The sequence below is a fragment of the Eleginops maclovinus genome, chromosome 13, assembly GCF_036324505.1.
Source record: "Eleginops maclovinus isolate JMC-PN-2008 ecotype Puerto Natales chromosome 13, JC_Emac_rtc_rv5, whole genome shotgun sequence".
Taxonomy (NCBI): Eukaryota; Metazoa; Chordata; class Actinopteri; order Perciformes; family Eleginopidae; genus Eleginops; species Eleginops maclovinus.
In genome coordinates, this window is record NC_086361.1 from 11,485,679 (window position 1) to 11,498,423 (window position 12,745).

The window sequence follows — 12,745 nt, forward strand, 5'->3', positions numbered from 1 at the left end:
ACACTGCTTCACACTTTCGGTACATTGCCAGAGATAATGCCCCACTGTGTATCTTATTTTCTGTGTGTCCACTTCTGTGTGTTATCTGTACCTGCATACAAAGCAAATAACTTGTACTTTTTGAGCAGTCAAACTCAAAAAGGTGATCAAAAGTTGAGGACCAAAAGTATTTTCTCCAAGAGAGTTTATCCTTTAATCCTATTGATCTGTTGATATTGCATGTGGATGGTTGTGATTCCCTGAAAATAGGACCATGTCCCCCCATGTGTAACTGATTGGCTTCAAATGTGGTTGTTATAATTCACAGTCATGCAAAACTATTCTTTCAACATATTTTGGATTCTCTGTTGCCATGATTTCCTTTTCCAGCACACCACAAAATGTCTCAGACACATTGTGCCTACTTGAAAAATCCAGGCCCTCAACTTGAGCTGTAATTTTGTGGCTGATTTCAGGTGACCACATTCTATTCTCTGGACAGAAACAGCCAGCAGTACCAGCCTCGGTTTTCCTATGAGTAAAAAATCCACCAACACACATCCACTCTTCTTGTGGTCGGGCCGGTCGAAAGATAATGCAGACGTGATCGGGAGTCGGAAAAACCCCTCAAGATAAGGTAAGATTAACCAACACACAAACACACTCTCTCTTTTGCTGTCACTTTAATCTGATTGGAAACCTCTTCACCTCATATGCCTGTCACCATGTGCTGAGGTTACCAAGGAAAAATTCTCCTCACCTAGCAACTGCACTTAAAACAAAAGAGCTTAGGCAGCAACTTGAGGTAAAAGTTGAGCCATAACCGTAATGCATTTTAATGAGGCTGGACCACGGAGGCTGTCCTGGAAATAGATGCAGTGTGGGCCATTTCCTCTGCAGATTTTTTAGGATATGGCCAGCATGCATGAAAATGGGCTGCTGTGGAGGAAATAGGCTTTTATGTAGAACACATTATGCCAGAATATATAGTCCTGAATGGATCTCTGTGGACTGCTCTGCCTATTCCCACTCAGAATTTAATCTTAGCACACTGGAAGCACATTTTAAGAAAAACCTTCCTCTGCTAATCTATTATGGCTGAGGGCTGATCTGCGCTGCTGTCTGAAAGAGACTCATAAATGTTGCAAATTCAATGCAAGATATCGGTAGCTTTGAATTTCAACCATAGATTTCTTGATCTTGCATATCAAAAAATATATCATGAGTACTCTTTCTTGTTCAGCAAGTGAAATTGCAACACTCTTCTGAAACATTTAAGGCACATGAAGTTCTGATCTTTAAAGTGACAGAGAACAGCTTGAGAGAGCAGCTTCTACAAAGAAAACACTACTTACAGATGTCCGTGTCAACAAAAGGCCAAAACATCACTGACAGTATCGCTATTGTGCATGCAGCAGCTGACTGTATTATACTTTCACACATGCAACAGATAGCGACCCTATGCAAGAAAGGTTGGATTTCATTGCTTCAGACGAAAGCCCAGGTTCTGATTTCTACTTTGGTTTATTGTTGCTCCTTGCCTTTTGATTGCCATATTGCTGGGAATCAGAATTAGAATCAGAATACCTTTATTGTCCCACAGAGGGAAAATTCACATTGTTACAGCAAAAGTGAAGAAAGACAAAATAAAAACAAAAGACACAATAAGATAAAAGGGCAGGCCAAAAAATATGAAATAAAAAAATGGAAAAGATTAAAAGTTATTCAAATTTACAAGTGAGATTCTACTAATCTACAAATTGCACAAACATTTGTGTCATAGTCTTGTTCGTTATATTATTGTACGTTGGTGTAATTAAACAACAATGGTGTCTTAGTCTGAAGTTATGTGACTGTGCGTGTGGGGGTCTCCCAGGCGCCATGCTGGTTGTAAAGTCTGACCACTGTAGGAAGGAAGGACCTGCGGTATCTCTCTGTGAAACAGCGTGGATGAAGCAGCCTGTCACTGAAGGAGCAGACAGACAGACAATGTGTCCTACCCCCTGGACACATTGTCCAGCAGGGAGGACAGCTTGGCTGCCATTCTCTTGTCTCCCACCTCCTCCAAAGTGTCCAGAAGACTCCCCAGGACACCCTGCACCCTAAAAGACCTCAGCAGATACAGTCTGCTCTGACCTTTCTTGTAGAGAGCATGTGCAGTTATCAGACCAGTCCAGTTTATTGTTCACATGAACCCCCAAGTATTTGTAAAGTTCCATAATCTCGATGTCTGCTCCCTGGATCTTCACCGGTGGGGGGAGAGTGTCAGCACCGTTGGATATCTACCACCAGCTCCTTGGTCTTCCCTGCCTTGAGCTGGAGGTGGTCCCTCTGGTGAACTCCTGCATCAGTTCCCTGTACTCCCTGTCGTCCTCGTTGGAGATGAGGCAAACAATGGCAAAATTGCTGGAACAATTGCAGCAATTTGTAACAATTAATACAAAGAAACTATTGTTTTTTGGGACAATGTGATATTGATTTGAACAACTTCATCACTTGGCCAAATTATCAGTGAGAGTCCCATTTATCTGAGAAACATAATAATTCAAATCTGATGTTATGATGAAATTCAAAACTAAAAAAAATAATAAAAGCTGGTGTCTCACGACTACATAGGAGCAAAACTAAGCCCCTAAATCATGATTTTCTTAAATATCTAAATCATGTCAGGAGAGGAGGTGGGAGTTCTCTGCAAGGAAATTCCTTGCAGCGAGAGAGCTGGCAGTCCCTGTGTTTGGATTAGCACTCTGAAATCTGGCAATAGAAAGAGGTGGTTGGCTCAAAAAGCAAGAGAGAACTTCATTAGATCTCATGAGCAAATGTGAAATTGATGTCCAAATGGAAAAAGCATTTTATCTGGAAGCTGTTTATTCAACAAAGACATCAGTGCTCAGCCTTGGCATCTGTAAAAATGTGCAGATTGTATACAGTGGAGAATATTTTATAATGTTTCGTCAGCAGCTTGTTCTAAGCCTCATTAGCTGCACAACATGCCATACAGTGAGCGTACTGACTACAACGGCTCTATTAGAGAAAGGGAGTCATTTTCTTGTCACTTGCATGCTGTGTTGATGCACAGGCTGTGAGAGATTCAATCTCACTTTATTTCTCGCACAATTTGTTTAAAAGGAAGCAATTGCAAAAAGGTTTTCCATGATCAAAGTCATCCACAAGAGCTCAGCTTCAGCTCAATTTCCATGGAGTGTCCAAAAAAAATACATGTTCACAGTCACGGTAAATTTACAAACCAGTGAGGGAAAATGACTGCTTGGCCGAGGAAAAGCTTATGGAATGAGGCGTTAAATTAAATCCATTTGTTCTATTGACATCACAGCACTTCAAAGGTAAAATGTTTGACATATTTCTCACTGGGCCAAGAGAGTGAACATGTTGGCAGAGTTTTAGTTACTGTGGTGATATTCAACACATTTGGAGTACAAACACATACTGTATACACACACTTGAATATAAAGGATTTCACAGGAACACTTTATTTTAATTGCTGCTGAAAGCTCTGAAGGAAATGTAGTTAGTGGAATTTGTTTAGCTAAATTTGATTATAAACCTTTAAGTTCAGCTTGTCTTTAAGGGTGTTTTAACTAGGGCTGTCAACGTTAACGCGTTAACGCCCGCGATTAATCTTGAAACCATAAGGCGTTAAAAAATAAATAACGCAAATTAATCATATTATCAAGTTTGACCCCAACTTCCTACCGTAATTCCAGCGCGCATGTTTACCTGGCTGAATTACTGAAAGGCGTCACAAACACAGATAACACGATGACTGAGGAGGCGTTCCCTGGTGTGCTTAACGGTACATTTCGTTTTAAAAAGCTTCCAGACGGAAGTTTAGATAAAACCAAAGTTGTGTGCACATATTGCAGTGATGAACTGTCTTTCCACCGAAGCACAACAAGCCTGAAGTACCATCTTCGGGCAAAGCACATCTTTGCTGATGCTAGCAAAGATGCTAGCACTGAGACAGCATCAAGCCGTGTTCGCCAAACTGCACTGGCAGAGTGCAGCAAGGGCAAGTCTGTCAACAAAGCGACAACAACTAAGCTAACCAATGCTATCGCTAAATGGATCGCCGTTGACTGCAGGCCCATCAACATCGTTGAAGACCAGGGGCTTCAAGGTATTATCCAGATCGCCTCAGATGACCCATCATACAAGCCACCTGCTAGGGGAACTATTGTCACAAGAATTCATGAATTGTTTGGCAGCGAAAAGGCAAAGAAAGCAGAGCAGTTGGCACAAGCTACATTTATTGCACTGACTGGAGACCACTGGACATCAGTAAGCAACCATAACTACCTCGGTGTAACAGCACACCTAATCGATGACAAATGGCAACTGCACTCGTTCGCTTTAGGTGTGATGAAAACAGAGGAAAGGCATTTTGCAGAAGCATGTGCTAGTCAGTTTCTTGAAGTTGCAAAGGAGTGGGAGATTACAGACAAGGTCACCACTATAGGAACAGACAGCGCGCGCAATATGATCGTGGCAGCAAGGAGTCTACCATTCGAGCACATGCCCTGTGTAGCGCACATTATACAGAGGGTAATCACAGTGTCTCTCCGTGACAGCGGGTTTGATGGTGCTTTAGCCAAGTGCCGTAAAATAGTCGGACATTTCAAACACAGTCCTGCAAACACAGCAGAGCTGAAACTTCAGCAAGCCTCTCATGGGCAAGAAGAGCAGTCACTTGTCCAGGACGTACCCACGCGCTGGAATTCAACTATTGAAATGACCAAAACATGTGTCCAAAACAACAAAGACCCACTGAAGGCAACGCTAGCACAGCAGAAGCACAAATTAGCCATGCTAACCTCAGCTGAATATGACAGGCTGGCAAAGTTGGAAACACTGCTGGAGCCATGCAGGTAAGGTGACTTCCCATCTCCAATACTTATCATCTCCAATTTTATTTTCTGGCAAATACAATTAATATAATAGTCACTTTGTTATTGTACTTCAGAAATGATTTTAGGCCTGTCCCCTAAATGGGTGTTAAATGAATTAAAAGTGTAGTCATTAATACTGTTTGTTTTGTGAGTTTGTAGGTATGTCACTGAGCTCCTTGGTGGTGACAAATATGTGTCCTACTCTGTAGTGCTGCCTGCACTCTGCCACCTCTTGCGTATGATGGAGGTCTCAGATGTTGACCCTGCTTACATAGTGCGCTTCAAGACCGCATTCACAGAGGACCTCAACAGACGAAAGGACAACACAAACCTTTTATGGCTAAAGGTAGCAACAGCTCTAGATCCCAGATTCAAGGACCTCAGGTGCCTGCCCAGAGCAGAGAGGGAAGAGGTGTGGCAAAAGCTGAGTGAGATGCTGAAGGACAGTGAACCTGCATCACAGCCATCCAGAGAGGAAATTGAACCAGATCCACCAAAGAAGAAGAAGATGGCCCTCCTACTGATGGGGTCAGAGTCAGTCTGATGATGAGGCACTGTCCACAGACAAAACTGTAGACGGGTATAAAGCAGTGCCCAGTGTCAGCATAGAGGCATGTCCACTACAGTGTTGGGCGGCACACACAGGTGCTCATGGTAAGCTGGCCCATATTGCACAGAGGTACGTGGCTATACCTGCCTCAACAGTGCCATGTGAGAGACTGTTTTCTTTGGCAGGCCACATTGTGCAGAAGAAGAGGTCCGCTCTGTCATCTGAAAATGTCAACAAGCTGGTCTGCCTGAGCAACTGGTTGAAAGAAAAGTAGACTGTATGAACAGGAGTCATGTCACACAAGTTCACGCTGTTTAAAATAATCTTATTCAACTAAGAGTGAAAAGGGACTGTTCACTTTGTATCTTCAAAGACACTATGGCATTCAGTTTCTTAAATAGGCCCACTGTTACTCACTACAGCATTCATTTGGGTGAGATGTTACTTTGCAAACTCTTTACAGGCAAGTTGTTTACATTCACTTTGTAGCAGACGTTACTTTGTAACTGTTTTTTATGTGGTTGTCTGCTAATCCTTCTAGTCTGCAGTTCATTACGGATGTTGTGGGCAATGCAAAGCACTCCCTGACACTTCTTACTCAGCAAATGAATAGATTCTAGTTCCGAAATTATCACAACTAAGCTGAGATCTTATAATAAAGTAAAAACTTTGATTCCTCTAACCAGTTTGTCATGCATTTCTTTATTCCAACACCACACATGATGGATTTGTTTTATCTCCCCCCAAAAATACAAGTAAATACTAGTATTTTAAACTTGTGATTAATCACAACCTGTTATTGTGATTAACTCGATTTCATTTTTTAATCGTTTGACAGCACTAGTTTTAACCTTTTTTTTTACTTTTGAGTATATGTGAGCATAACCCAGTTATACAATTTGAAAAAACAGTTACATTTTGTTGTTTTTATGTTGGAAAAAGTGTATAAACGACATATGGTAGTATTAGGCCTGCCTACTGTATGTGTCTGGGTCCATATGTTTGTATAAATATTTACAGATAACAGCATTGATACAGTATATTGTGTTAGATAATAAACTTCAGAGGTGTTAGTAGGCAGTTTTACCTTTCCGAATGTTTCCCTCTGTTTCTAGGCTTTATGCTAAGCTAAGCTAACTGCCTTCTGGCTATAGTTTCTTATTTATGGCACAGACATGAGAGTTGTATCAGATTTCTCATCCCATTCCCAGCAAGCAAAAGTATTAGTTCATAGATTTTCAAAGTCTTACGTTTAAAACAACATGATATCAGGTTTTCAGTCTGGTAACTTTGCACGATATGGAGGATTTAAAGTGAATGGTTATCAGGATATTTACATTGCATGCACACTATGACCTACACTTAAAAAAAACGCTTTCTTTTTATTTTCCCATCCCTATCAATCACTCCTTCTGTCTTTTTCACACACATAAAACAGAGTATGGTTCTCCTACTTGGCCTTGGGACCGAAGGGTCGCCGGTTCACGTCCCGATCGGACCAAAAAAAAAAAAGAAAAAATATGGAGTGAGCTGGTAGCTGGAGAGGTGCCAGTTCTCCTCCTAGGCCACTGCCGAGGTGCCCTTGAGCAAGGCACCTAACCTCTATCTGCTCTCTTGGCGCCGGGTACCTGGCTGCCTCTCTGCTCTGCCACCTCTCCTCTGCATGTGGTTGTGTGTGCATGTATTTCCTCTGTGTTTGTGCATGTATATCCTCTGTGTGTTTAATGTGTGTCAACACAACAGAGTACAGAAAGCAATTTCCCTGTAAGGGATTAATAAAGTATGTCTTCTTCTTCTTCTTCTTCTTCTTCTTCTTCTTCTTCTTCTTCTTCTTCTTCTTCTTCTTCTTCTTCTTCTTCTTCTTCTTCTTCTTCTTCTTCTTCTTCTCATTGTTTATCACGTGGCCGTGGTTCAGCTCCTTTTCCTTATCAGTGTTGGGTCATGGTGGTATTTCCTGCTTGCAACAAGAGCAGAAGGTGGCACAGGATGAGTGCTGCTTCCTACGCTGGCACACCCAACATGTACCCACTGGCCCCAACCGCTAACTCTGCAGTCAGAGGAAGTGTAGAAGGGGAGCTTGTTGAGTTGCCCTCGATATGCAGTGCATGTTTATCTAATAACTCGTACTGTATATCTGTTTGCCTGAGATTAAAGATAGCTGCGTGATACTGAGTTGTGGTTTGCTTGGGGAAGTTATTTAATTGAGAGCAATTCATTTGATTTTTAAAGGTGACAAAAAGGTGGGCTCCGAGTCCTTTGAGGGGATTCAAATCCGAATTAGTGTTGGAAAACTTAGCATGGAAAGGCTACAGGGGACGTCATATGGATGCCTTACACCCATGAAAAATAAAATGTTAAAGCTGATGGGTTAAAAAGAACAAGCAGCATCTTAGATTTTAGATCAGAGGAAACTATAATGAAATTGATAACGATTCAGACATGATATAATCATCAGACTAGAATTAATATAATAAGAAAAATAATAAATGACATTTAAATTAATCAATGGTATCCATCAAAAAGGCCAATTAATGCTTTGGGACTTCAGATAACCATGCTTTCTGTGTCCATGCTTTCAGATGGGGCATTATTTGACTCTAAAAAGGACTCACAAAGAGTCCCCTGGGTTAAGGTGTTATTTTGATATATTGCTTGCGTCCATTTTTACTGTTAGACCTTGTTTGGCTGAAATGTTGTTTCATCCCAATGTTGGTGCAGCCTTTCCCATGGGAAGCAGAGAGGAATCTTTGGTCTCATCAGGGGGATCTGCAGATGTTTGTAAATACGAATGCGGCTGCAGAGACCACGGAGGACTTGCCCTTCAAACACTCTGAAGTCGAATGTTTGTTACAAGTGGGTTTCTGGGGAAACCATGATCACTGGGCTCGCTCACTGAGTGTATTTGGAGTGAGGCCCGTTGCAAGTCATTGAAAATTTGGTTTTCTTTACACCCGCCCATCCCCTCCATCTCCAAGCTGCAACCAATAAAGAACCAACTGTATATCAGAGGATGCTGTTTGTGTATTACAACCTTCACTGAACCACATGTTCAGTTCTGAAGCTTGATATTGGCAGCATTCACTAAGTTGAGGTCAGTATAAGCTGCATAAGCGTACCCTTATTCCATGATATCTTTCAGCAACATGTGCTCTTATATATTATCCCCTTTTGCAGACAATCTGGAAACAGTACTTTTTTTACCGCAGATATTTCTGACTTGTTACAGCAGGAAATACCGATTTTAATATTTACATTAACAAGAGGCCTCATGCAGGAAGTGATGTACAAACAAATGTTCTCTTGTTTTTGTTTGTACCCATGATTTGTTTCTATTTCTAGGACCCATTGATTTCTAGGATCCACCAGCTGTTTTCCTGTTTTTGCTATTCACTGAGATTAGAAAATGAGTGGTGGATAGCACTCTTCCCGAAGATTTACAAGGTCTACAAATGATTTTGTCCAAAGCAAGGAAACATAGATTTGAAATGTATCTGGCTCTTTAATAGTTTAAGACACCATTATGTTCACCAGCAAGTCGATTTGTCTGCTGCGTCTAGAAACAACGCTGATAAGAGGAACTATAAAGTTATGGCCTATAAAAAAGAAACCATGAAAGACCATAACACACCCTGCAGCTGAGGGAAACTGTAGTCTATTTATAAATTGTCTGTGTTTTCTTTTCACTACAAGTGTCACTACAAAGTGTCAGATTTAAGCCTCTGCAGACCATTTACATGCACAAAAACCTATTTAACACACTACATGAAATGGAAAACCCTAACATATTAAGGCCCTTTTAGCCCAAAATAATCATGTCAGTTACAGTATTACTGTATTTTGTCTTTGTTATATCACTTCTGTAAACAAAAAGGTAAAGTATAGGTATTAAGGTACCTCAAAACTTAACCTCAGTACTTACTTAATAGATTCCTAAGTTATAGTTAAGTTATTTCCCATAAGGTTGTTACTGTATGGCAGTGACAACATGCTCTGATACTATGCAGTATGTTGCTATGCTGGTCTGCAAACATACAGTATTATAATTCATATGTCTTTCATTAATGCTGGGATTGAATGCAGTGCATATGTTTGCTTTTTAGTATGCATGAAATTCTTTGATATAGTGCGTTCACTCCCTCGCAGCAGAAGACACTTTGATTGCTTTTGAGTGCAACTGTATCTTCAGCCACATTAGGGACTTCATATTGAAACATTTAATCGGGGACAGGGCAACTAAATCTTCCCCCTCTTTGCTGAAATAGTTTGTTCCCTGTAATCAAGGTTTGGTGAATGGCATGACCATCATCTTCATCATCTCCACTCACCACAGAAAGAGTTACAGACTGAGGACTGATGGCAGGACCTTGGCTTCAGGCCGGTTTATCCCAACACTGAACAGATCATTGCAACAATTATATAGTTTGGATTAATCTATTGTAAAAGCCACAGAAATGTTTGATGTGAGGCTTTTTACCCAGGGGAAAGAGATGGGTTCAAGAGGAAGAGAAGTGAAGAGGAATGAAGTGTTTTTTCCCCCCAAAAAATGTAAGTAATTATTTTCTGTTTCTGTTCCCCGTTTTTTGTCTTGAGGTTTTTCACATTTAGCACGAGGGTTTCAGGAGTTTTGTGAAACAGCATTTTATGTTATATACAGCAAGTTTATATACAAGGGCTAAACAAACCTCACGTGTATATACACATAGTGAGTACAAAGTATCTTACCTCTGTGACTTTATTTCAAACAAATGAAGAACACAAAGAAACAGGAAGTTGCCTGCCACACAGAGATGGAGTCACATGCTGCTGCATATGCTCACATGCCTACAATGTGGTCTCTTTCTGAAACCAGATTTGGCACAGTTTTAGAAACACATCCATGTTCCACCAGAGAACAATAGCACATGTTGTGATACCAAAGGTTGTAACCTTTAGAGCGCTTAAGATAAACTTTCCCTTCCTTCACAGCGTCCAACTGCTGGGAGACAAAGCCCGTTCACAGCGTTAGGAAAAGACAGAGAGCGGTTGTCCTTGTCAGAGTAGGTCATTGCAACTTCCTTACGTTTACCAATGGCACCAAGAAAACTGTGCCAATTAATTGTGTGGGAGTGTGTTTTCACAATGTTGTATGAGTCGACACAAACCCACAACCATGTTGAATCGGTTTGTCTCAGTCTTTTGCTCTTTGACACTATTTGTGAGTGCATTGGACTTAAAAGCAAGAGGTCATGTTTAATAGTTCCCATACACAGACTGAGTAGATTAGTCACAGTCGTCTTATTAGTTGCAGTTGTGAGATGAATGCTCATGATAAATTAAAATGGATTTTAACCTTGCTTACAGTTGGCTCCAGGATTGGAAATTTCTGTTGATTGCTCCCCCACTTAGATCCACACTGAAATGTTTTAACAACTAATTGGATTGATTAAATCTTAAACAGATTTTCATGGGGCCAACAGGATGAATCCCAATGACTTTGGTTATCCTCAAGCTTTTTTCTTTTTATCCATTTTATACTTTGCTGATGACCAAAATGAATTATATTCTCATCAGACTCTGTTATACTTTGTGTTTACTACTGAACACATTTAAGCATGCTATCACGCTATAGTGTTGTTGTCATGAGCCTGTAACATTTAGTAGTTCAAAGCACTGTTGTGTATAAGTGAAAAAGAAAAACATAGACCTTTATTGATCCCCGAGGGGGAAATTGTTTTTTATACACACACATGTTGTGAAGTCAAATACAAATACACACAGTTATATTACAGCACAAGCATTGAGAAGATCCAGAGCGGAGAGGCAGCCGGTCTGACCGGCGTCAGGGAGCAGTTGTGGGTTCAATGCCTTGCTCAAGAACACTTAGGCAGTGGCCCAGGGGGTGAACTGGTTCCTCCCCAATTCACACTCCGGGTCGGTCCAAAGTCCAAGTCCCTACAGACTGAACCACTCCTGCCCAAGGAGACAAATAGATATATTCCAGACAGACAGACGGACAGACAGACAGACAGACAGACAGACAGACAGACAGACAGACAGACAGACAGACAGACAGACAGACAGACAGACAGACGACAGACAGACAGACAGTAGTAGATAGATAGTGTATTGTTCTTTATCTTGTTCAGCATTGCTTTGATACTGTCAGAGGTGATGTGAGCTCTCTGCAGTGAAAGTTATACAGTATCTGAAGGGTTGAACAGTCATATCCTGAGGCACATTCACCTGATGGATAAACATCCAAAAGAAGAAAAGCCTCCACGATCTGAAAAAAAACGTTTCCTATTCTGGTTGCATAGGGAGATCCCTTAATCATGTGCAATGTTACAAGAGAAGGCACTGATTTAAAGTACCTGATTGTTCTGTGCCACAATTCTCTCAGGCGATTTACAGGTTGTATTACATTTCTCTCTGCTGTGCAAACACAAAGGCTCCTGGGACTCAAGAGCAGTGTTTAAAGTTTTTTTGTTCTTGGCACGAGCTGTATTTGTGCATGTTATCCTGTATCAATGTCTTCATTGAAAGTGGTTTACAAAGACAGACGGCGTGCGGCTGCTGGCTGGCACGGGTGCAGTGATCCAGCGGCTGGCTTGCTCTTACAGCAAGTGGACCAATCATGAGCTAAACAGTGATCAACCCTTCTCTCCTGAGGGGGGAGTGCATCTGTTCAGAAAACTGTTGAAAAATATGCAACAAAACTTATAACAACAATTTCCTCATGAAAAAAGTTTTAATATTTATGAGATGTAACTGTTTTCCTGGCTTGTTTTGATGTTTGAGAATTTGAAAAATATGTGTAAAAAACAATCTTCAATACTACAAATAACTACTGTAAAGCAATATTGTTATTTTTTGCACATCCCTGTGGGAAATCTAAAGCTCGGGACTTGAACTTTACAGTTATATGTGGAAAAAACTAAAGTGGAATTCCTTGAGTAATGTGCTTCTGTGTACAATTTTAGGTGCAGGACACTTGGTTTGGAAATATAAACATGGTCAACTTATGTCCATAACAAATGTATTCAAAGTCAAAGCTGAAGATTTGCTGTAAAAACTGTAAAATTAAAGTTAGATAAATAAGTGTTGAATTAACTTTACTTAACAGGAATCAGCATCTTTCTAACTTTGCAATACTTGTCTGGCCTCAGCTTAGTATTTACTGATGAGTATTCATGTGGGCCCTCTCCTTTTGTGGCATACCTCCAGTTGGCTCCAGTTAGGGGAGAGATCTAAAAAGAAATGTGCAAACAGTATATTCAGTATGTATATAATCCTGCGTGTGGGAGAGACACTGCAGTTGTGTTACTACTTC